This window comes from Ovis canadensis, chromosome 10 (genome assembly GCF_042477335.2).
Source record: "Ovis canadensis isolate MfBH-ARS-UI-01 breed Bighorn chromosome 10, ARS-UI_OviCan_v2, whole genome shotgun sequence".
NCBI lineage: Eukaryota > Metazoa > Chordata > Mammalia > Artiodactyla > Bovidae > Ovis > Ovis canadensis.
Window position 1 is genome coordinate 95798993 of NC_091254.1, and position 25428 is coordinate 95824420.

The window sequence follows — 25428 nt, forward strand, 5'->3', positions numbered from 1 at the left end:
GTTAACAAGCTGGGCGTGGGTGGCATGCAGTGGAGGGTGGGTGGCATGCAGTATGCAAATCGATGTTAAACTAACAAGGCCTACAGTCCACGGGGTAATAAGGAGTCAGAGGTGACTGGGCTACTAACACTTTCACTTTTTTCACTTTTTCAAACTTTAGCATCAAGGTCACCTAGGGTTTACTTAACTGCAGATTACTGGGCCTGCCATGAGTTTCTGCTTCTGTGTCCAGGCTCCCAGACTAACCCAATGCCCTGTGACCTGAGTTGCCCCTGTTGAAGCAGTTTGGTGAGTTGTCCAGATCCTCCTGACATTTGAGGAGATGGAAAGTCTGGGCACGCGCAGATGCAGTCATCATCTGTCTCAGTTTGAGGCATGTTTCTTTTTCAGCAAACTCTCACTTCAGGGTGATTTCTCTAGGTTTTCTCAGCCACCCACACACCCGCCAGTGTGGAAAGCCTTCCTTCCCTAGCATGGGCCGGGTGGGGTGGGGTTGTGCTGTCTAAAGGCCCATCCATCATTTTCAAAGTAGCATTTCTCCTCAATTTTCAGGAACGGCACACAGGAGTGGTTCCTGGGGGGCAGCCTTGATCCATCAGGAGTGATGCTCAGGCCCCCAAGTCTCCAAAGTTTCAGAATTACTCACTTGACCTAAGTGACCTTGGGAGAAGAAAACTCCATGCCTTAGGTTCCAAAGAAAGAAGTTAACTTTATCTGGATTTCCAGTTTTGCCAGATACACTTGCTTTGGTGATGATATTAATATTTTCTACTAGAGACTTTTATGCTTCTGTATGTAGCTTGTATGTCAAGCAACATGATCCATCACTGGTTACCACTGTCTTTAGAATAACTGGAAACAGTTTAAAAGCAGTGTTACAGAGGGACTTCCCTGGTGGCCGAGTGGCTAAGACTTTGTGCTCCCAATGCAGAGAGGGGCTCGGGTTTGATCCCTGGTCAGGGAACTAGGTCTCGCATGCTGCAACTAAAGATTCTGCATCTGTGTCCCACAACGAAGACCCAGTGCAGCCAAATAAATAAATATAAAAAATAAGTAAATGAAAGCAATGGTTACAGATAGGTTTCAACTTGCATCCTAATTCTCAGGTATGAGTAGCAATGACTAGAGTCCTGTATGGAGAAAGATCTCCAAGCTGACCAGAGTCTCAACACCGGAGTGCGATGACCAATTAGCGATGTCCACTATGGGAAGGGACGCGGGGAGCAGCAGTAGGGTTTTGCCCTCCTCGGTTTTCCAGCGTATATGCTGCTTTCAGTTTAGTGACCATCAATTTCAGCTTGGGGGCCGCAACTTTTTATAGGGATATATATACCTGAAGCGAAAGGAATGTGTCCAGATGAAAGTAAACTGGATTTTCAGGGAAACATGACCATCCCAGATGCCCTACAACCTTACAAAAGAGTTGCCTGGGACTTTCCTGGGGGGTCCAGTGGTTAAGAATCCGCCTGCCAGTGGAGGGGACATGGGTTCGATCCCTCGTCTGGGAAGATTCCACGTGCAGCAGGGCGACTGAGCCTGTGAGCCGCACCACGGGGGCTGAGACGACGCACCCTAGAGCCTGTGCTCCCATTAACAAGAGAAGCACATTGCTGAGAGGAGCCGGACCCCGCTGAGCAACTCACGCAGCTTACTATGGCTGCCATTCTCCTCCAGTGCCACCCAGGCAGGCTGCCGGGAGACTCCCCGTTGCAAGCAGCATGCTGGGTCTTGGAGCCTGGTTGGCTCCTGGATTCTAAAATATTCTTTTTTAAAAAATATATTTATTTATTTGACTGCATTGGGTCTTAGTTGGGGCACACAGGCTCAGTAGTTGGCGGGCGTGGGCCCAGTTCTCAGCGGCAAGTAGGATCCTAATTCCACCACCAGGGATCAAACACACATCACCTGCATTGTAAGGTGGATTCCTAACCTTAGGACCACCAGGGAAGTTCCCAGAAAGTGCTTTCAATCACAGTTCAGTTCAGTTCAGTTCAGTCACTCAGTTGTGTCCGACTTTGTGGACACCCCATGGACAACTGCATGCCAGGCCTCCCTGTCCATCACCAAGCAACTGTCTTTGGAATCACCGGGGAGCCCAGAAACAATCCCCCCATGTTTTTCAGAGGACTGGGTTCAGGAGGAGGGTCAGGATTTCCAGAAAGCATGACCACTCTCCCAGCAGGAAGTGCTGCCGCTGGGAGAAAGGAGGCATGATCTTTGAAGGCGACTCCAGATCCCAAGAGAGTCAGAGATATACCAGAAATGACCCTTGTCAGGCTCTGGGGAGAAGGTGGCTGTGAGCCTTTGAATGTACAGCCCTGGTATATTAAGAGTCGTCTTCGCTGGGTCACTGATGGAGGTGTCTCGCATGCTCTTGCCTGCACTCAGTCCTATCCGACTCTTTGCAACCCCCGGACTGTACCCCGCCAGGCTCCTCTGTCCATGGGCTTCTCCAGGCCAGAACACTGGCGTGGGTTGCCATGCCCTCCTCCAGAGCATCTTCCCGACCCAGGGATGGAACCTGCGTCTCCAACACTGCAGGCGGGTTCTTCACCACTGCGCCACCTGGGAATCCTGTAAACAGACAGCCCCCAGGACCTTTTGAGGGGAGCAGAGGAGGATGTGAGAGTCCTGGGCATTTCTGGAGGGGAAGTGGGGGACCCGGAGACCCAGGGCTCCGGAGAAACAGCCTAGCTCGCAGTTTCGTTTGAGGCCACCTCTTCAGCTTCGCACAAAACCATTCTTGGTGAGAGGGAGCGAAGGCGGCTGGTGAAACCCCTGCGGTTCAGTGAGTCAGCCGCTCCCCACAGAGCAGGCGACCAGACTCCTCGAAATGTTAATTATCTGTTAGAAAAAACAGTTTATTTTACACAATTTCAAAACCCAAAACCCAGTTCCTGGGCAGACGCTGTTATTTAACTCCCTCCACTTACAAGTCTATGCGCTCCATAAAGGTATGTGAAAAAATCATCAAGTGGGCTTTTTGGAGGTGACAACAGACGCTCTTGACTCTAACCTGTGTTACCTACCCACACCGTGACCGAGTTCCAGGCAGACGTGTGCCGTGAAATGACATCTCCTCCCTGCCGCAGTTTTAGATTGCCCAGGCCGTTTGGGAGAACCGGATTAAATCTTAAGCACAAAACGATCGCTTCCATTCCAGCTTTATCACATCATTCGCATAGTTTCTTAGGTTATTTTATCAGCTCAGCTTCCTCCATTTCTCCAGCGATAAATTGCACTTGATTTCTTTATTTTATGGAGTGCAGAGTCACAGTCATTTCCTTGTCCTGGTTCCGTTCACTTCCTGGAAGCTTTGTTTGAAGTCTGCAGACCGTGATGTGTAATTCAACTGTGGCCCTAATATGTGGGAAGCAACAAACTGCTAGCTTACGTCAGAAACAGTCCTTTTCCCACGAAAGTTCTGGCAGTGGCCTAACAAGTACTTTAGGGCTTAGCGCAAACCTGGTAGAAACTGAACATTCCAGGAATGTTTGACGACTGACTGATAAGATTGAGCTGAAATAGAGTACTGATCTCGCCAAGAGAAGCTTAAAAATGTGAAAAAGAGGCCACACCAGGATTATTTTCATGTTTGCTTTTTGTTGGCTTCCTCAAAGTGTCTGCACCAGTTTTTTTTGTTTTCCACTTTTGTCAAGTCCTCTATTCCACCCACATCTCCCACCATTTCACAAGGTAAGCAGCCTCTCAGTTTATCATGAAGATCAAAGCTGCCTTTCCTTTCTCTTGCTTCTCCCCCAGCTCAGAATTCCTCCACATTGCTTCTGGTGAAGTGAAGTCGTTCAGTCGTGTCCGACTCTTTGCAACCCCATGGACTGTAGCCTACCACGCTCCTCCATCCATGGGATTTTCCAGGCAAGAATACTGGAGTGGATTGCCATTTCCTTCTCCAGAGGACCTTCCCGACCCAGGGATCAAACCCAGGTCTTCTGCATTGTAGGCAGACGCTTTACCGTCTGAGCCACAAGGGAAGTCCTCCTCTCTAAGCCCCAACGGGCATCGCTTTTCTTTCCCCAGATAACCTGCTCACCTGTGCCCGGATCTCATTCCTTCCATCGCCTTCTTTAATTCACCACCACTTCTTCACACCTGGACGTCCTCTTTCTAGATTCTCTTTTGCCTATTGATGATGAAATGACCTGTATATTAGGATTCATTCAAATCTGTCTTCATAAACATAACACTTGAAATACTGGCCTGGCACTGTCTTGGATTTCACTGCGAAACATTTCCTTCTAAGAGAAGCCACTTGCACACTCTATCTTTAACCCTCTACCTACTGATTCCTTTTCAAACACAGTTTCCAAAACTGGAAGAGGAACAGAAATGAGAAGAAAGAGAAATAGGCGTATAAAGATAAGTCCTGGCAAAACCCTGATTATTGTTATTTTGGCCATGCCGTATAACATGTGGGATCTTAATTCTCCCACCAGGGATCGAATCCACTCCCCCTGCTTTGGAAATGTAGAATCTGAACCCCTGGACCACCAGGGAAGTCCTGCCTGTTTATTATTTTTAAGGCGCAGATGTGGAAATGGGGAGAAAATAAATCTCGAACATATTCTTTGTGCCGTTTGCCCGTAAAATGTGTGATAAGGAAGAGGCATGAAACTGTCGCAGGAGAGAGATGTTGAGTTTTCTAAGGATTTAAAAAGATTCATGCCACCTCGTCTACTCCCCATCAACATGTCTGATGGAGACCTGGATGTGTTGATTGTCGAGCGAACAGCAGACAGGAAGTCCGGGTTTATGGTCTTTTTTTCCTCCTAGGACAAGCCATCTCACTCGTTTTTCTTTGAGTTTTGATGACTAAAATGAGGGAGACTGCATTGGCCTATGACTGAAAGGAACCAGGAAGCCTGATAAAACTGGGCATCTGATTCTGAAGTCACTGAAGGCTCGTCTCCAGGTAAGTACCAAGTGGGGAGGAGAGATGTCCCTGAGAATCCACAGTTCTGGAGAGGGGTGGGGACCACACAGCAGCCACTTTCCTTGGCTGGTGAGTGCACTGGCTCAGTAACAAGTAATGCTCACCGTTTTGGAGCCTTTCTTAAGAAACCTCAAATGTCAGGAAAGCTACCCAATTGAAAGTAATTACAGACGCCTGAGGGAGCTCGGACCATTTCTAGCAGCCGCCGATTCCTGTCCAGCTAACTTATCCTCCTTCTCACTGTGTGGGATGGTGTGCAATTTGTGCTAAGTGCCTTGGGTATCATTTATCCAATTTTCTGTCCAACACTTTCCTAAATTCAGGTGAAAAACTTGCTTTCAATCAACTAAGATACTTTAGCAATTACTGAAGGCACCTGAAATCTTTTTGGAAACAGATTAAGCAAATATTGTACTAAATAAATATATAAATGACACTGCTGACATAATTTGCTAACTTTTGCACTATTATCATTTTAATGATTATTGATATATATTTTTAACTTCTTCTATTTGCTAATAACAAGGAAGGAGCTAAGAACGTTTGAATTAATGTTAGTATTAATTTTTATAGATGTTGACATGTTCCTGAATGTCAGGAAAGCTATTTCCATGGCTGTTTGTAAAGTTATAATAATTGATAGGAAAATAGAATAATAAACCAAAAGGCATACATTGGAATGATAGCGAATAAAGCTTAACCCAGGGCATTTCCCTCTGATAGAAAAGACCTTCAGCTTTTGAATCTTATTTATGCATCTAGCCAGATGGTGATAAAAACAGGAAAGAAGCATTGGGATGGAGCGTTTTAATGAATTTGTAACCTTTTTATTTTCCTGCGAAAGGGAAGTACCTAACATTTCGAGTCGCTAAGTGGAGTTTCGAGGAGGTTTATCAAGAGTCTTGAAATCATTTCTCTGGAACCGTCTCTAAGATGAGGATCTGCAACCATCTCGCGTGACTGATGGGATCAGGAGAAGAGGGCTGTGGGAGTGACTGTGGGAAATAAAGTGCATTTACGGGCCGAGCTGGGGCTGGTCCAGGATCCCCGTGCTTTAGGAGAGAATTTGCCCGACAGTCTTAGTCTAGCCAATAATTCCAACCACATTTCCTATGAAATCTTTTATTCATGCACATTTCAATACCCATTTCAGTGGACTAGTTTGAATTTTGTGTCTTTTTGAAACCGTAATGACGATGGCTTTGAATCAATTATTTCGTTCCCAAAATGCTTTTTGGTGCCAATATCCATGACTGTGAAAAAAAAGGGGAGAAAATCAGTACTTTGTGAGTGAACATGTCTGTATGCTGAGTCCTAAGGATGTGACATCCCGCTGCCTAGACTACAAACTTGTAGGACAGCACAGAGCTGCCCAGCACACAAGGGCACCACCCAGCTGACACAGCCACAGCCCGAGAAGGCAGCTGGTCTTCTTGAGTCATTCGTGGTCCCGAGGGCGGTCCTAGGGGGTCCTCCCTGATAATGACACCCGCGAAGATTCCTTCCTGCTGACAGTCAGTGCCGGCTCTGAGTTCAGGAGTGCTCCAGTGCATCTTACGCCAACAAAAGGGCTCCCGTTCCTTACCTGGAAAGAGAAACAGTGGTCTGGTCACCGAAGTATACACCGAGCATTTGTGTTGTGATTGTTCAGTTGCCAGGTCAAGTCAGACTCTTTGTGACCGCATGGACTGCAGCACGCCAGGCTTCCCTGTCCTGCACTATCTCCCAGAGTTGGCTCAAACTCATGTCCATTGAGTTGGTGATGCCATCCGGCCATCTCATCCTCTGTCCCCTTCTCTTCCTGCCCTCAATCTTTCCCAGCATCAGGGTCTTTTCCAATGAGTCGGCTCTTTGCATCAGGTGGCAGAGTATTGGAGCCTCAGCTTCAGCATCAGTCCTTCCAGTGAATATTCAGGGTTGATTTCCTTTAGCATTTTATCAAACACCAAAAAATTCCACTTTAGGAAAAAACCCCAGATGTCTTCCTTTGTTGTAAAAGCATCGTCTTTGTTTGCTGCCCCCACTGTACGGTTCTGAGTAGAGAGGTGAGGAGGTGTAAACTAGGGGAAGCTAAGACTCCGCCCTGCCTTGCTCACTGCTGTCTTCCAGCGACTCACGCAGTGCCAGACACACAGCAGATGCTCAAGCAGTATTGTCGAATGAATGGGGTCAGAGAAACGGGACGACAGGGCTGGGGGTACGGCTGTGTTGTCGGCCCTTTGACATTTTCCCCGTCTTTTCTTGTAAGTGCCCCCCCCTTTTTTCCCCTTTGTGTTAGGATATAGCCAATTCGTGAACAATGTTGTGATGATTTCAGGTGGACAGCGAAGGGACTCAGCCATGCATATACATGTATCCTTTCTCCCCCAAACATCCCTCCCGTCCAGGCTGCCACGTAACACTGAGCAGAGTTCCTGGTGCTCTACATTAGGTCCTTGTTGGTTCTCCGTTTTAAATGCAGCAGTCTTTGTACATACTTTCTTGACTTTCTTAAGACTGTCTTTAATATATCTTCTATGTAGCAGGCCCTACAGGGACTGTAGGGCACATAACCACTAATAAGAAGATTTGGAGTTTTAGAGTATTTCTTCATGACTCTTTGTTAATTTCCTTATTTATCCCACTTCACAATCATTGTGGTTCCTCTTACAAGGAATGGATGAATCCTGAGTTTTGTGTCTGAAAATAGCCCTGTTTCAAAGGTTATGCTCTAATGTACCTTGCAGTTTAGCAGCAAAGGCCAAGCAGTTGAAAATAGTAAGAGGAATCTAAACTCACGAAAACGGTGTAATAATACGGACCATTAATCCCTAAAAGTAGAGTAATCTGCTGAGGAGCCTTAAATTGGAAAAAGAATGGGTCTTAATATTAATAAATATCACCTTAGAGACTGTCAAAGAAAAGCAGCTGAAACCAAATTGGCTAAAGGAAGATTTAGTCATAAGATCTTTTGGGAAGAAAAGGTATGAAGAGATAATGAAAAATAGAGCTTTTAACTGCTTCCATTGCAGTAGCTAATATAAATAGTTATTAGGCTATGTGACCTGGAGCCCAGGAAAATAAACTCTTTTAGTCTTTACTCTGCTGATTACCTCTATGCCTTAATACATTGAAAAGCTGAACAGATTTGACTTAACCAGCATCAAATACTCCATAATGATTATAAACCATATAGGAAGAAAGCATGAATCCTAATAGATTCCAATGTGAAACTGGACGGAATGTTAAAATCATTTTGTCCAAATTTCCTATCTTCTAGAAAGGAAATTGAGGTCAAGAGAGGTTAAGTGACTGATTCAGTGTCAGACAGTTAGAGTCTGTGACTTCTGCTGTTCTGTCTTCACACTCTGCAGCCACACTTCCATGGGACATGGGTACATTCTCCTCCTGGGAGAGAGCTACCTGGCTGGGCTGTTCAGTGGTCTGAGTTAACTAAACCAGTTTGGCGTATTTCCATACTGACCCTCAAGACCATACCCCAAATGCAGAATCGACTGAAACCCACCTGCACTCCCCACCCTGACAGTGTTTGTTTGAAGACAACAAAATGTGACTAGTTTGATAACTTTCTGAATTTAAATTTGGGTGGCTCTTTACTATGTTATTGGTGACAGTTCAGAGAGGGAATCCAGCTTTGCTAACCAAACACTCCTCATCCTTCAGACAGTCCCAAATCCTGTTTGTTCTCATTTATTTTATTTGGGGAAGCACATTACAGGTAATGGACGGTTGGATGCCATCACCGATTCAATGGACGTGAACCTGGGTAAACTCTGGGAGATGGTGCGGAGCAAGGAGGCCTGGCATGCTGCAGTCCGTGGGGCTGCAAAGAGTCAGACACAACTTGGAGACTGAACAACACCAACTATTACAAGTGAGGGGACCGAGGCCAAGGATTGTCTCGGGGTCATTTGAATGGCAGATCTTCCACGTGCATTCTAGTTTGCGTGCTCCTCCTGTGTCGCCTGGCGAGGGTACCCAGCCGTTTGATTAAACATCCGTCTAGGTGTTGTGGTGAAGGTGTTTTTAGTTTAACAGTTAAACCAGCAGACTCAGTAAAGCTGACTCCCTCCCCTAGTGCCAGTGCTATGTTGAAGGCCTCAAGAGAAAAGACTGCAGTTTCCCGAAGAAAGAATTCTTCTTGAAACAGCAACATGGAAGTCTTGCCTAAATGTTTGGCCTGCTGCCTTATAGAATTAGACTCAAGGTTATAGTAACTCTTCCCTGAATGTCTAGCTTGAGGACCCGATCTATAGATTTCGGACTCACCAGCCTCCATAATTAAAATCAGTGTCTTATCTATCTATGGCAGCCCACTCCAGGGTCCTTGCCTGGAGAACCCCATGGACAGAGGAGCCTGGCAGTCTACAGTCCATATGGTCACACAGAGTCAGACACAACTGAAGCGACCTAGCACACACTCATCCATCTATCTATTGATATATATCTATTGGTATCTATCTATCATCTATCTATATCTCTATCTACCTATCTACTGATATCTATTATTTATCTAACTCTATCGCCTCTCTGGAAGCCTAGCGTGCTGCAGTCCATGGGGTCACGAAGAGTCAGACACGACTTAGCCCCTGAACAACAACAGCAGTATCATCTATCTATATCTATACATCCATCATCTATATTTATCTTTATCTACCTACTTACCTATATCTATCTACCTATCTACATCTATCTATTGAACGTTTTTCTGTCTCTATCATCTATCTGCTTTTCTATCCATCTGTCTCTATATCTATCTAATCTACCTGCTTTTCTATCCATCCATCTCCATATCCATCTATCTGCCTCTGAGTGGCTCTCCTTCTCTGGAAAGACGTGATACACTTCCTTCCATGCTCTTCTGCTTACTCTCTGTTGTACAAAAGCTGGACTTTTGAGCGAGCAGAAAACACACGCTTCTGTGGGCCAGGAGCCTGGGGACCCGTGAGAGAGGCTGGCTATGGAGTGTCCACTCCGTCCGAGAGAAGGGCATTCAGAGAGGCCATGCACGACCCAGGAGTCAGGGCGGTCATGACAGACACAGCTGCCCAGGCCCGTGGGCGCTGCAGCATCAGGAAAGGCATCACAGGTCACCCCCTCCCACTGCACCCCCCTGCCCACCCCCTTGCCCACCGAAGGCCTTGGAAATAAAGAGGCTTCAGAGCAAGACCACCAGTCTCAACGAAGGGTGTCTTCCGGAGAAGAGCTCTGCATGCTAGAAAAGAGACGCGTGGGAAGACATTTTACAGGGTGCCTTTTGAAAAAGGACAAAACATATATATTCTTCTTATTCATAGGAGGACATCAACACTTTCTTGCATAGGAAAGAATTTAGATTCTGAACTAACTGCTGTAATGAGGGACAGACAATAAGTGTGAATTGAAACTAATTGGTGTTTCAGATCACTGAGCCTGCTGAAAAACCATTTGTGATGAGGCCTGTATAAGTTAACAGTCGCTTTTAAATGCCTAATTAAACATCGTTCTGTCCCCAGTGAGAATAAAAAAACCCTGTATTGTCACTCATTGCACGACACTTAACCAAGTGATTGAAGCCAACGGTCTGCACAGATTTCACTCTTGTGCGTGACGAAAGCTCGTTTTCCCTGGAGCAGACTGATGGAGGGGGCTTTCGGACAATGACACATTGTGTCCCTTACAGACGGGAACACGGCCTCGCGGTGAACAGGAATAATGGGCTAATGGGAGGAAAAGCCATGAGATTCTTGCTGAACAAAAAGGAAAAAGAAAGAGACAAGGTGAGAGGTGGCCTGAACTTGGTCGATTTTTTTTCTCTCCCACAAATGATAATTAAAAGCTATCTGTCAATCAGGGAATTTTTTAAATGATGCTATTTGGGCTCTAAGGGTTAAGGGTAAAAATGTTTGTGACGAATTATATTACGAAGAGCCCAAAGTTTCATACTTGTGGTTTCATTTTACAATCGGCCAAAGCCCCCAGGAGTCCCGTGAAAAGGGGACGGTGTGACAGACGGAGGCCTGGACGCGGTCAGGGGGACTCTTCTGGGGCCACCGCCTGTGGAATCATTTTCTGGGCTTTCGGGCTGAAGAGCTGTCCTAGAAATTAAGTAATTCTTTAGGAGGGTGTCCGAGAGGTACCGCCTGCAAGGCGAAGAGGGTCTGATAAGACATCTGCCCCTCCCTCACCCTTTCCCTCCCGCCACCAGTTCTTTCCACTGCCATTCCATGTCTTGGGGTAAAGCATCGGCTACTACACGGTTTTACACCAAAGCTGCGTATTCAGTTCAGTTCAGTCGCTCAGTCGTGTCCGACTTTTTGCGACCCCATGAATCGCAGCACGCCAGGCCTCCCTGTGCATCACCAACTCCCGGAGTTCACTCAGACTCACATCCATCGAGTCCCTGATGCCATCCAGCCATCTCATCCTCTGTCATCCCCTTCTTCTCCTGCCCCCAATCCCTCCCAGCATCACAGTCTTTTCCAACGAGTCAACTCTTCTCATGAGGTGGCCAAAGTACTGGAGCTTCAGCTTTAGCATCATTCCTTCCAAAGAAATCCCAGGGCTGATCTCCTTCAGAATGGACTGGTTGGATCTCCTTGCAGTCCAAGGGACTCTCAAGAGTCTTCCCCAACACCACAGTTCAAAAGCATCAATTCTTTGGCGCTCAGCCTTCTTCATAGTCCAACTCTCACATCCATACATGACCACAGGAAAAACCATAGCCTTGACTAGATGGACCTTAGTCGGCAAAGTAATGTCTCTGCTTTTGAATATACTATCTAGGTTGGTCATAACTTTTCTTCCAAGGAGTAAGCATCTTTTAATTTCATGGCTGCAATCACCATCTGCAGTGATTTTGGAGTATTTTGGCCCCCCAAAAATAAAGTCTGACACTGTTTCCACTGTTTCCCCATCTATTTCCCATGAAGTGATGGGACCAGATGCCATGATCTTCGTTTTCTGAATGTTGAGCTTTAAGCCAATTTTTTCGCTCTCGTCTTTCATCAAGAGGCTTTTTAGTTCCTCTTCACTTTCTGCCATAAGGGTGGTGTCATCTGCATAGCTGAGGTTATTGATATTTCTCCCAGCAATCTTGATTCCAGTTTGTGCTTCTTCCAGCCCAGTGTTTCTCATGATGTACTCTGCATATAAGTTAAATAAGCAGGGTGACAATATACAGACTTGACGTACTCCTTTCCCAGTTCCCTGACTGGGAAAAACATCTATTTCTGCTTTATTGACTATGCCAAAGCCTTTGACTGTATGGATCACAATAAACTGTGGAAAATTCTGAAAGAGATGGGAATACCAGATCACCTAACCTGCCTCTTGAGAAATCTGTATGCAGGTCAGGAAGCAACAGTTAGAACTGGACATGGAACACACTGTTTCCAAATAGGAAAAGGGGTACGTCAAGGCTGTATATTGTCACCCTGCTTATTTAACTTATATTTAAGCTGCATATTAGGTAAAGGAAAAAAAATGTTATTTCTATGATTAGCTTCCCTAAACATTTGCAGAGTAGTTGATCTGACTACTTTAGCATAAGGCAAAAGAAGATATTTTTAAAGAAATATTTTGTTCCTTATAATCCCAGAAAATGAACAACAAACTAAAGCCAACCCTACAGACATTCAAGGCGGGGGCGGGGTGGGGGGGTGGGAAAGAGTAGTTCAGATTCTTTGTGGAGCTGGGACAAACGCTCACATTTTGGGGGGAAACTTTATTTTGGGGGGAAACATCATTTGATGATGCATGTGATAACACATTGCTTCTCAGGGAAGCAGGGAGCTTCCTAGGGAGATTAGAGAGAGGGAGAGGCTGTGGTCTGGAGGGCAGGAGATGAGGGAAGGAACATGGGTGGAGGAGGAGCAGAGGAAGCTTCATCACTCAGGCTGAATCGCATGTGTCTTGGTTTGATTGCACTTTCCTCCTTATTTGGGGGCTTCCCAGGTGGCGCAGAGGGAAAGAATCAACCTGCCAATGCAGGAGACCCAGAAGACACGGATTGGATCCCTGGGTTGGGAAAATCCCCTGGAGCAGAAAATGGCAACCCATTCCAGTGTTCTTGCCTGGAAAACTCCATGGGCAGAGGAACCTGGAGGGCTACAGGGGTCAAAAAAGCATTAGACATGACTGAGCAGACACATTCCTTATTTCTGCTCCCTGAAAACCGCAGTGGAGGTGACAAGTCAGGGCACACAGGAGGGTTAAGATATCATATTTGTGTACTATGGCTACATTAAAAGCAGAGACATTACTTTGCCAACAAAGGTCCGTCCAGTCAAGGCTATGGTTTTTCCAGTGGTCATGTATGGATGTGAGAGTTGGACTATAAAGAAAGCTGGGCGCCAAAGAATTGATGCTTTTGAACTGTGGTGTTGGAGATGACTCTTGAGAGTCCCTTGGACTGCAAGGAGGTCCAACCAGTCCATTCTGAAGGAGATCAACCCTGGGATTTCTTTGGAAGGAATGATGCTAAAGCTGAAGCTCCAGTACTTTGGCCACCTCATGCAAAGAGTTGACTCATTGGAAAAGACTCTGATGCTGGGAGGGATTGGGGGCAGGAGGAGAAAGGGATGACAGAGGATGAGATGGTTGGATGGCATCACCGACTCAACGGACATGAATTTGAGTAAACTCTGGGAGGGGAGGCCTGACGTGCTGCAGTTCATGGGGTCACAAAGAGTCGGACACGATTGACTGAACTGAACTAAAGGCCACATAGTATATTTATATATATTTGTATCTTGTATGTACATATATGTATGTGTGTGTGTCTTTTATGGGTAATATGTTTGAGTTTGCATACTTGTGTCTTATATGGTCTAATTTTTTGCTTGTTATCCTCTTATAGTTCTTATCATTCTTTAGAAATGTAGACTTTTGTACTTTGGCTAATATGTCTTCAACCTGCAAAGGGCTGGAACCTTCTTAATGGCATTTCCTTCCCTTATTCCTCTGAGTAATCATTTGCCTCAAACAGCACTGCTGGCTTTAACACATTATTTGCCCTGATATCTGTTGAGCGACACCAGTTGGTCAATAACATTCATGGGTCCTGAGGCCACTTTTTTTTTTTTTCTTTTTAAACTATTGCTCTTTAAAAATAAAATTTTACAAATTGATGTCTTTTTAGTTTCTATTATTTTTTTTGGCCACACTAGTCGGCATGTGGGACCTTAGTTCCCTGACTGGGAATTGAACCCCAGCTCCCTGCATTGGGAGAGCAGAGTCTTAACCACTAGACCAACAGGGAAGCCCCCTGAGGCCATGTTTCCTTACAGCCGACCCCAGTCTGCACCGATTTGTTTCCCTTCCAAGTCAGATTGTAATGTAGGTACTCTGGCCATTCCTGTCTTTTTGGACTGTAGCTGGGTCAGCCCAGTCCTGCTTGGATGCTATAAGCCAGTGGGTGCTGTGTGTAAGTGTGTCTTGTGAGAAAGGGTCAGATCCTTCTAGTTTAAGCCTACGTTGCTTGATTTAGACCCGCAAACTGAACTGAACTGAACTGAACTGAAGTTCAAATGAACTTTTCCTGAAACTTCATTTCTACCTCCCCTTATGCCTTCCCTAGACACACTTGAATTGCACTCAAAGCCTGCAGCGAAGTCAGCCGGGGAAGGTGGCGGCTCGCACACCCCCAGGCCCAGTGAGGGACACAGCCCTGCTCAGACAGGTCCCTCGCTGGTTGTGGGCCGGGTGGGAAGAGCACGGGATCCCTTGTGGAGGAGGCATCCACCTGGCCTCAGCCAGCACGGTGGTCCCCTCTGAATCCTGAGCACACACCTGGACTCTGACCTCACCCCCTCCCCGCCTCAGGCCCCCCAGCCCTGGGAGGCTGCATTGCTGTCTGGAAGTGAAGAGCAGTCTGGAAACAAAACTGTCTTCTGAACTGCTCTAAGATGCTCATATCCAGGACTTTCCTGGTGGCCCAGGAGTTAGGGCGTTGATCTTCCACTGCAGAGTCACGGGTTCGATACCTGGTCAGGGAACTAAGATCCCACATGCTGCATGATGTGGCCATAAATAAATATAAAAAGCAGGACTTAAAAAAGCTACTAATATACAGACAAGAACACTGTTTCCCCAACAAGACCCCCAACAAATACAGAGGAGACAGTGTTAGCTCAACCAAGTGTGTGCGTGTGCGTGTGCGTGTGTGTGTGTGTGTGTGTGTGTTAGTCGCTCAGCAGTCCATGGGGTCGCTAAGAGTCGGACACGACTGAGCAACTTCACTTTCCCTTTTCACTTTCATGCATTGGAGAAGGAAATGGCAACCCACTCCAGTGTTCTTACCTGGAGAACCCCAGGGACGGGGAGCCTGGTGGGCTGCCGTCTATGGGGTCGCACAGAGTCGGGCAGGACTGAAGTGACTTAGCAGCAGCAGTGGGCATGAAGGTTTGAGTGTCTCCTGCTGAGTCAGGGTGCATGATGCCACAACCTGGCCATACTCACCTAGGAACGACCAGGGCCTTCAAGCCCCCATCTCTGTACTTTTCACTTTTCTCCTTTTCCTGTTTGCTCTTGACTTTCCCAGCTGCCAATGGGCAATTCTCTCATTTCTAACTTCTTGCTTTTTCAGTGTTGTATATGCTTTGATGATTTCCCTTCCTATTTAACCCATGCCCTGTGGGACCTTGCTTTGGATTAGACGAAGAGTAGAGCAGGTTTAATAAATCATCAAAATAAAAATATTACAGCACCTCTGCCACAATTCGACTCTCCAGCTATCACTACCCAGCTGGAGAGAGAATTCAGATATGAAAAGAACTGTGTTAAGTAAATATCTTCATAACTCTTTAATCTTTTCATAAGTATATTTTTAGAATGGGTAGATGAAGCAGATACGGAAAAATTATAAATTACAAAAAAGTTCCTTCTTGTATATTTTGCTTATAATTTCTGAACACCTTTTATTCAGACACTATAATGCCTAGAGTTTCCATTACAAATCTCTAAACATGTTTAATTTCCAAACATGAAGTCATAAATCTCTAAACATGGAAGGTTTGCTATTTAAACTTATAAGTGATCATTTCAGACATATTTATCTAAGAAGGAGGAAACTAAAATATATACTAGTAGTACTTAGGATTTTAATATTATAGAAAATCTCTCATATCTTTAAGGACGTTAGAGATAAAGGACTAAGGCGGCATTTTAAACCATAATGTAAAATAAACTATAACTATTCTGTGATTGTCAATGTCTTACCCTGCTGGTTTTAATAATGTGAAACAGATTTCATGATAATAAACTCCATATGAAGAGCTTTTTTAAAAATGAAAAGATCAAGACAAATCGAGTCAGTCTAACCAGCCTTTTATATAAACTGTAATACTTTGTATATACCATAATACTGAGACTGGATAAAAATGGAGGAGTAGGATGAAAGTTCTTATAAAATGGAAAATAATGCCTATCTGTTGCTAACTGTTCCTTAGCAAATAATTTAGGATATTAGGATTTCAGTATCAGCAAATCAGAATGATAGGAATTGGAGTAGGCATCTTGAGACTATGTAAAAATTACTCCTATTTTTAAAGATGTAAACTCATGGGGAGAGTTGAGATTCATGCATGAAACTTCACAACAAAAGTAATGCAGCAGGCTACTTTATCTCTGGCTGTGTCCACGGAAACAGTTATGCATGCTTTGGACAAAGTATTTGATGCGTAATAAATGGAGGCTAATAACAGAAAATCAGTGAAGGACAGGAAAGCCCGGTGTGCTGCAGTCCATGGGGTTGCAAAGAGTCGGGCATGGCTTAGCAACTGAACAACAATATAAAAAGATTAAATAGGCCCCCAAACAAGTGAGACTAAGATATTAAGCTGTTTTTCTGTTTTTGTTTTTTCCTTTTGATAGCTTCCTCTGTCCGCTTGAGAGCTTCTGACCTTCCTCAAGGCTGAAATCAGAGCATTCCTCTCCAAGCATGGCATACTTACTCCATGGAGTAAGGACTGCCCCCTTCCCCAGTGTTAAACCTGTGTAACTTCTATAAATTTTTGTACCATGTTAGTTAGTCCATGATTAGAGTTACTCTTGTGAATCAATTTTTCTTCCATTATGTTTTCTAATTGCCTTCTTCCTGGGAAACTATTGATCTTTGTATATTTGTGTTAGGGTTTCCCAGGTGGCTCAGCAGTAATGAACCTGCCTGTCAATGCCGGAGACCCAGGGTAAGAGGTTGAGGGGGTGGTCCCGGAAAATCTCTTGTGGAAGGAAATGGCAGCTCACTCCAGTATTCTTGCCTGGAAAATTCCATGGATGGAGTAGCCTTGTGGGCTTCAGTATGACTGATTGACTGAGCACACTCACAGACATCTAGGTTTGCTTATCCTTTTTTTTTTTCTTTGCCTGAGTTGAACACTTTAACGAGAAGGTGGGTTTAAACTGATTTGTAAACCTATCTTTTGGTTTTGTGGGTGAGAACTTATTTTTCTCGGCATAGTCTTCTCTGACCTACAGCTGCAAATCATAGACCTAGTATCTCCAATGCAGGAAACTTTCAGAAGGAACATTTATTAAAATTAAAAAAAATTTTTTTTGTTTTATTATTTTATATTTTACTGTTTTTATCCTTTTTCTTTTAGAATAGTTTTAGACTTATAGAAAATTTATAGAGGTAGTGCGGATGTCCACTATGTTAATACCTTACATACCCATAATACGATGACCAAACTCAGGGAATTAATGAAGATACAATGCTGATGGGCTAAATTACAGACTGTATGAGAGTTTCACCAAGTTTTCACATAACGTCTGTTTTCTGCTCCAGGATCCAGTCTGGGATCCCATATTGCGTTCAGTCATTAAGCTTGAAATTGTGACTATTTCTCAGTCTCTTTGTCTTTCACATCCCTGTGACTTTCACAGAGTACAGGTTGATTATTGAATGTCTGAGGTTTGGGTTTGTTGTTCCTTTTATTTTTAAGGAAGGAATCTGTCAGTGTTCCTGTCACTTTCTGATCTGATTCTGGTCTAAACCTGGCCAGAGAGACTGGGCGATCCGTAGAAGACCTGACGTTCTCTTTGCTCAAACGGTCGTCTTGTATCTTTGAAGACTTCTAGTTGGAGTGATGGACTTCCTGGACGCTCAGCTATTAAAGAATCCATCTGCGATGCAGGAGAGCCTGGTTCAATACCAACTTCGCAGACCTTCACCTTTTACAGGTATGATCCTCCTACGTGGATCCCTTACAATTCTATGGTGTATCCAAAAGTCTCTCAGCAAATTCAAAACAGCTGGAAATAATTGCATGCCTAAGAGAGAGAAATCGTTTCAGGGAGTCAACCAAACCTGGGTCTTATTAGTGCACGCCTGCCTCTTGGAGACAGTGATCTGGAGTCGGGGTGCAATAATAATGGCTAATAAGAGCAAACAGTATTTGGTAATTACTACATGCCAGGAGCCGTGCTAAACGCACAATGATCTAATTTATTCCTCACAGTCACCCCTTGAGGTGGGTAGAAGTCGCAGACCTGAGCAGTTACATAGCTTGCTTATGGTCGTGTACTGGGGAGGGTAACGCTGTCTGGAACAGAAACAATTTGTTGGCGAATGAATAGGAGCAAAAAGTTCTGTTGCATAAGCTGGCTATCTGATGAGGGCAGGTGGAAGTGCAGTTAGGTGGCCAGTAACTGGGTGAGGAGACGAAGAGGACAACCCAGTCAAAGACTGGAGGTGGAGGATTCCTTAGCAGTTATCCAGGATTAAAAGCTTCTTTCTGATTGTGATATTCCTGCTTTGTTTTCCTACCAGATAAAGAACCAGCCTTAATTCTTTACCAAACAGTGCTTTCTCTTTGGGGACAGCTGCAACTGTTGGTCTTTTTCCTCCTTCTGGGCTAAGACCTAGTTTCCCTGCTGGCGTGGTGGTAAAGAATCCACCTGCCAACGCAAGAGATGCAAACGATGTGGGTTCGATCCCTGGGGCGAGAAGATCCCCTGGAGGAGGAAATCGCACCCCACTCCAGGATTCTTGCCTGGAGAATCCCGTGGACAGAGGAGCCTGGCGGGCTGCAGCCCATGGGGTTGCTACAGCACACACACAGCAGCCTGCTGTTTGGTGTTAACATGATAAATATAACGTCTCTCTCACTCAACAGTCCTTCAGATATTTGAAGATAACAGTAACGTTCACCTTCAGTCTTCCCCCCCATTTGCGTGTTTCTGAACTACTTTTCATATGATTAATAATCCTCTTACCAGCCGTGTTTCTATTACTTGGTTTGATAGTAGAAAATATTGTCTAATGCGGACCTGTGAGGGCAAACAGGGCTAGCTCTGTGGTCCTTGTGGAAGACAATTGTGCTTTTCCTGTTCACAACAATACATCAGTGACACAGCAGAAGAGCAAGGGAGAAAATTGCCTTCTCCCTTGATGAACAAATACCAGAAGACTCTTCAAGTTTGAATCTGACATGAAAAGCAAATGAAAGCCATTGTACAATTAAGGCAACTTAGATGTCAGGAAAAGAGAACGGCATGGCCAGCCTTGAGTAGCCAGTTGAGAATGGGAACAGATCCACCAGAGAATCTTGTGAGCACAGTACCAGTCTGGAAAGATTCAGCATAATATCATTTTGACAATTATTCCTTTTAAGATTTCCCTTAGAAGAACACATAACTTAGATTTCCTGAGTACATAATCTGGAGCACATCTGGACATTTATAAACTGGGTTCTGCCTGGCACTTAAAATGTTTTCCTATTTAGGAGATGTGATTGGCAAATGAGACTTTTATCTTTTGATGCCATCAACTGTTATCCTGCAGAAAAAGTTAGATGATGGATTTCTTTTGGAACACATGATCGTTCTGTAATGTTACCTCTTCTCTTCTCTTTCTGTATTTGTAACTGAACCCTGAAATAGAACTTAATCTGTCAAATGAACTCTCTATTTGTTCTTTTTGAATAGCAAATACTACTACTGTGGATGTCAAAATTATAAAGCTTCTAAATTAAAAATAGTTCAAAAAAGAAAATATCTCTTGCAAATATGTTTTCCTATGATCTTTGGTGTTTACTATGCTATCTTAAAATATTGTATTTTAGTAGGAAAAACAAATACATGTCAAAGTTATGTCTTGTGTGTGTGTGTAATGCTCAAAAGAGATCAGTAAACTTAAAGGCTAAATACTACTGAGAGTTTGAGTCAACTGAAAATCAATCTGAGTAGTTCATAATTCCCTTCTAACTTTGAATTCCCTTTGCAACTGCTCTTCAGACTGTCCTGAGATGCTAGGACATAGCTTGAAGTTGTAATAATTTGTGGCCCTCTCATTTATCAAGACATTACATAGAAGTTCAAAAAACTATACTGTTTATAAGATAATGAGTTATACCCATCTTTAGAGAGGTGAAGTAAATGCTTTGAAATATTTTCAAGATTTCAGGAGCCATGACAGAAAGAATCAAACTGATTCTTTAAGTCTCCTTAAAATTTGTTCATTTGTTGGCAAAAATAGGAATTGATTAAATAATTTCAAGTCTAATTACCAACAGTTTTCTCCATTTGTATTTGAAATTGGAGAAATAGCTGTATTTATTCATGGAAATTTCTCTTTACTTACTGCCAAAAATTCTTCAATTTGTTCCTTATGAAATGTGTGGATGTCAAATTTTTATTAGAATACATTTAAAATGAAGAGATCTTCTTAGCAATAATATGGTGCAGAAAGAATGAGCATTGGATGTTACATCCATGCTTTGAAAAGTTAATGAAAAGTGAAAAAGAAGACAGGCTCAAGATTTTTACCACCCACCCCCCACCCCCGGTGTATCTATTACTAAGATCAGGTGTCATAGCATTTAAATGAAGAATTTTGGTTTATAAATTAGGCATTGCTCAAAGAAATGACCTAAGTTTGGGGGTGAAAATAGCAAACTCAGTTAAAAGGTTCTGCTTTAAATACTTCTAAAATTATTTTAGAGGTGTTTTTTTTAAGGCACAAGACTGATTCTTGAATACTCCAAAAGTCAGTAAACCTTCCAGCACCGAATTTTCTCCCTTGCTCTTCTGCTGTGTCACTAACGTGTTGTTGTAAACAGTAAGGGCATAATTGTCTCCGGCAAGGACCGCAGAGCCAGCCCTGCTTGACTTCATGGGTGCGTGCCAGCATCTACACAGGCATCATATGCTTTCAAGTGATGCCAAGCAACTGATTCATGTGTGGCAGGAAAACGAAAAAGTGAAAGTGTTAGTTGCTCAGCTGTGTCTGACTCTTTGCAACTCCATAGACTGTAGCCCACCAGGCTCCTCTGCCACGGGATTTCCTAGACAAGAACGTGAAAGAGGAGAGTGAAAAAGTTGGCTTAAAACTCAACATTCAGAAAGCTAAGATCATGGCATCTGGTCCCATCACTTCATGGCAAATAGAAGGGCAAACAATGGAAACAGTGAGAGATTTTGTGTTTTGGGGCTCCAGAATCACTGCAGATGGTGACTGCAGCCATGAAATTAAAAGATGCTTGCTCCTTGGAAGAAAAGCTATGACCAGTCTAGACAACATATTAAAAAGCAGAGACATTACTTGGCTGACAAAGGTCTGTCTAGTCAAAGCTATGGTTTTTCCAGTAGTCATGTATGGATGTAAGAGTTGGACTGTAAAGAAAGCTGAGCACCAAAGAATTGATGCTTTTGAACTGTGGTGTTGGAGAAGACTCTTGAGAGTCCCTTGGACTGCAAGGAGATCCAACCAGTCCATCCTAAAGGAGATCAGTCCTGAACATTCATTGGAAGGACTGATGCCGAAGCTGAAACTCCAATACTTTGGCCGCCTGATGGGAAGAGCTGACTCATTGGAAAAGACCCTGATGCTGGGAAAGATTGAGGGCAGGAGGAAAAGGGGACGACAGAGGATGAGATGGTTGGATGGCATCACCGACTCAATGGACATGAGTTTGAGCAAGCCCCAGGAGTTGGTGATGGACAGGGAAGCCTGGCACGCTGCAGTCCATGGGGTCACAAAGAGTCAGACATGACTGAGTGACTGAACTGAATAGAGTGGGGAGCCGTTTCCTTCTCCAGGGGATCTTCCTGACCTAGGGATCAAACCCAGGTCTCCTGCATTGCAGGCAGATTCTTTACTGTTTGAGCCACCAGGGAAGCCTGGAAAGAAAACAGAACATCTAATTTTATTTTTCACTTAGAAATGAAAGAAATCAAGCATTTTAAATATTAAATATGCTTGTGAACACTGATGCCTTCCCTTGCTTACACGAGCTGATGGTTCTTACATGTAACACCTAATGTGTTATGAAGGCAGAGTGGGCTTGCCACAATGTGTTAAGGCCGTTCTTACTTATTTTTGCCGATATAATTTGCAGGGTAGATGTAAATAGTTTGCTTGTTCCTGACCTGAAATCAATTCCGTTTTCTGCTCCACTGAACTTTGGGGCAATGAAAGTGCCAGGAATATTCAAGTTATACATGGGCTTTGGCCCATTAGATGGACATTATTTAATTTTCAAATGTCACCCAAGGCATTGACAGATGAAATCGTAAGCATTGTATTTGTGTGAAAAAAGCGACTTTGATATTTAAAAGCCCTCTGTAAAACTTGACTATTTTTCTTACTTGTGGATAAAAATGTTATCTACGTCAAAGAAATAACATTTCTTAAACTTTAGAAGTGAATTCATTCTGATGTGTAGTTAACCAGATTAGTCATGTTTTTTTTTTTTTTTAATAATTTTGGTCTTTGTCTAGTTAATTTCTCTGCATCTTATTCTTTATGTTCTGCTCTTATTTGTTTGTTTGTTTTCCCCATTAAGTTGAACTGCAGTGTTGGGGAGAATGTTCGATTCTTTGCAGGTATGTGTATTTTACACGCAGTGGGCAGGAGCAGCACTTTATCACCTTTTTCCTTTGGTCAGAGCTCCTCTTTAATGTTGGAAATTCCCCCTGGTATAGTTGGGCTGTCAATCACTTACCCCTCAAACATCCATCAGTGTCACTGTCTTGGGCCTGAGTCTGAGCAGAGCTGTAGACTCAAGCCAGGACTTCTGCAGAAGAGAGCAGGAGAGAGGAGCTCTCTGGTTGCTGAAGTCCCTGTTCTAAGGACCAGGGAAAGCTGGAGCTTTCAGTAGCCACTGTTGAACTCCGTGAGGAGTCTCACGCAGAAATGAAGCCAACTCCAGCAGCATCTGGCTAAGGAAGAGAGAAAGAGATCTGATATTTGAGCCTCTGATCAGTCTCCGCCTGATGCCAGCCACCTGCAGGCCCTTGATCCTTCCAGTGATCAGAACTCCTATCCGTAGGGTAGTTTGTGCTAGTATGGGGGCTTCCCTGGTGGTTCAGACAGTGAAGAATCCACAGGCAATGCAGGAGACCCAGGCTCCATCCCTGGGTTGGGAAGATCCCTGGAGAAGGAAATGGCTACTGACTATTCTTGCCTGGAGAATTCCATGGACAGAGGAGCCTGGTGGGCTACAGTCTGGTGACTTGCAGAGTCCAACACACTAGATGACTCACACCTGTTAATGTGTCACTTGCTGCTACAGTGTTTCTGAGTAAGATAATAGAGTCCGGGGAAAGCCGGTGACCTTAAGGAGTCTATTAAAATGGCCACTGCATAGAGTTTGACCCAACACACTGGCAAATCTACGTGATCAGAAAACTCCAAAGTCCAGTCTCCACCGTTTCTTTGGTGTTGTTGGCCCCTTCAAGCCTCAGTTTTCTCTTACTGAAAAGAAAGGGGTGAGGATCTACCTGGCCTTTGTACATACTGATTGTGAAAGCTGATAGAGCACGGTAAAAACCTTGGTAAGCAATCAGACTCTGTATATATATAAAAAATGTCACGTGTTGTTCCTGATTGGAAGGTCTGATTCCTGAGACAAGTTACAGTCTGTCCCAGTGATCTTTCCGGTAGCACCCGGGCAGGTTTGTAGAATTGGTGGCACAGGCGAGGCTGTGCAGATGTCAAAGCTTGTCTGAGAATGTTACAAAGCCCTGATTTATGGCAGATGGTCTTCTCCACAACTAGGTGGAATAGGAAGACACTAGTGCTTACTGAGGAGAAGGCAATGGCACCCCAGTCCAGTACTCTTGCCAGGAAAAATCCCATGGATGGAGGAGCCTCATGGGCTGCAGTCCATGGGGTTACTAAGAGTCAGACACGACTGAGCATCTTCACTTTCCCTTTTCACTTTCATGCATTGGAGAAGGAAATGGCAACCCACTCCAGTTTCTTGCCTGGAGAATCCCAGGGACGGGGGAGCCTGGTGGGCTGCCGTCTATGGGGTCGCACAGAGTCGGACACGACTGAAGCGACTTAGCAGCAGCAGCAGCAGTGCTTACTGAGTACTTATTCTGTTGCTTTGAGCCAGGACAGTTAATCTCACATCGACCTCAGAAGATGAGTGTTGTTCCTTTAACAGATGGACTAGCAACTGCTCAGTGGCTCCATCAAGACCCCAACTTCCAGGGGTAAGCTCCCAACCCAAGACCACCCAGCCGCACTTTCCCATGTTGCTATTAGAGAAGCAAAGACCGCCTCCTTCTTCTGTGACAGGTCAGTTAAGACTTCAGGTGAGTCGCTCAGTGGCCTGGTTCTAGTATTTCCAGTCATATGGGGAAATCCATTTTTATGTCAGAAGTCTCCATAAACCCATAGAAATGTTTAAAGGGTGCAGTGCTTCTAAAAATGCAATCCCTGTCTTTCAAAAAGGCCATTTTGATGCAAAATGTATGGACATGAATTTGAGCAAACTCCAGGAGATATCGAAGGCCAGGGGAGCCTGGTATGCTGCAATCCCCGGGACTGCGAAGAGTCAGACGCTACTTAGCGTCTGAACAAACACGTGTGTATATGTAAATACATAAAAACCCACTAAAATGGACACACAGTAAAATCTGGGTTTCATAATTAGTAGGACATGACACATAACTCAGTCGCTATGATATAAAGTATCCTGAAAAATAAAAATGGTAGAAAACATGGGAAAACACTGCTTTAAAGAGACATAATGAGTCCCATTTGGAAGAAATAAAAACAGACAATAAATCAGTCGAGTAAACACAGACTCAAATCTGGATAGAATTATCTCAAATGAGTTAATAGGTTAATTCAAAATAATATTTTAGGCTTCCAGCCCTGGGCTCACAGATTCGCTGTCTGTCCTCAGCATCAGTTTTCTGAATCTGTTCTGGATTTATTTTAGTGGAAATGAGTGAGGAATTAAGACATAACTAAATTACTTTTCCATGATGCATATGGGGTACTGGTGCCATAAAAACACTGCTTCCTCAAAGTTTAATTAATCAATTGGAGTGTAAGATTAAAATAGAGATACTCCCTAGACGTAGACAAATAAACACATGTGTACACAGATAGGCATTTACCTCTCATGAAGGTCTCCCGGGTACTGTGGGCAGAGAGCAAATTATGTCACCAGCCACAGGACTTGTTTTTATAAAATTACTTCTAAGATAAGTAGTTGCTGGAAGATACTCCTCTGGCATTCCCTAATATCTCAGACTCA

At 44.1% G+C, this 25428-nt stretch overlaps 1 long non-coding RNA gene across 1 annotated transcript; it reads left to right on the top strand.

Moving 5' to 3' along the window:
* Window positions 1–10396: 10396 nt before the first annotated feature.
* LOC138446954 (uncharacterized) lies at window positions 10397–19925 on the top strand. Its single transcript, XR_011259620.1, has 3 exons — window positions 10397–10710; window positions 17875–18112; window positions 18702–19925. It is a non-coding gene; the product is annotated as an uncharacterized lncRNA (long non-coding RNA).
* Window positions 19926–25428: the final 5503 nt, after the last annotated feature.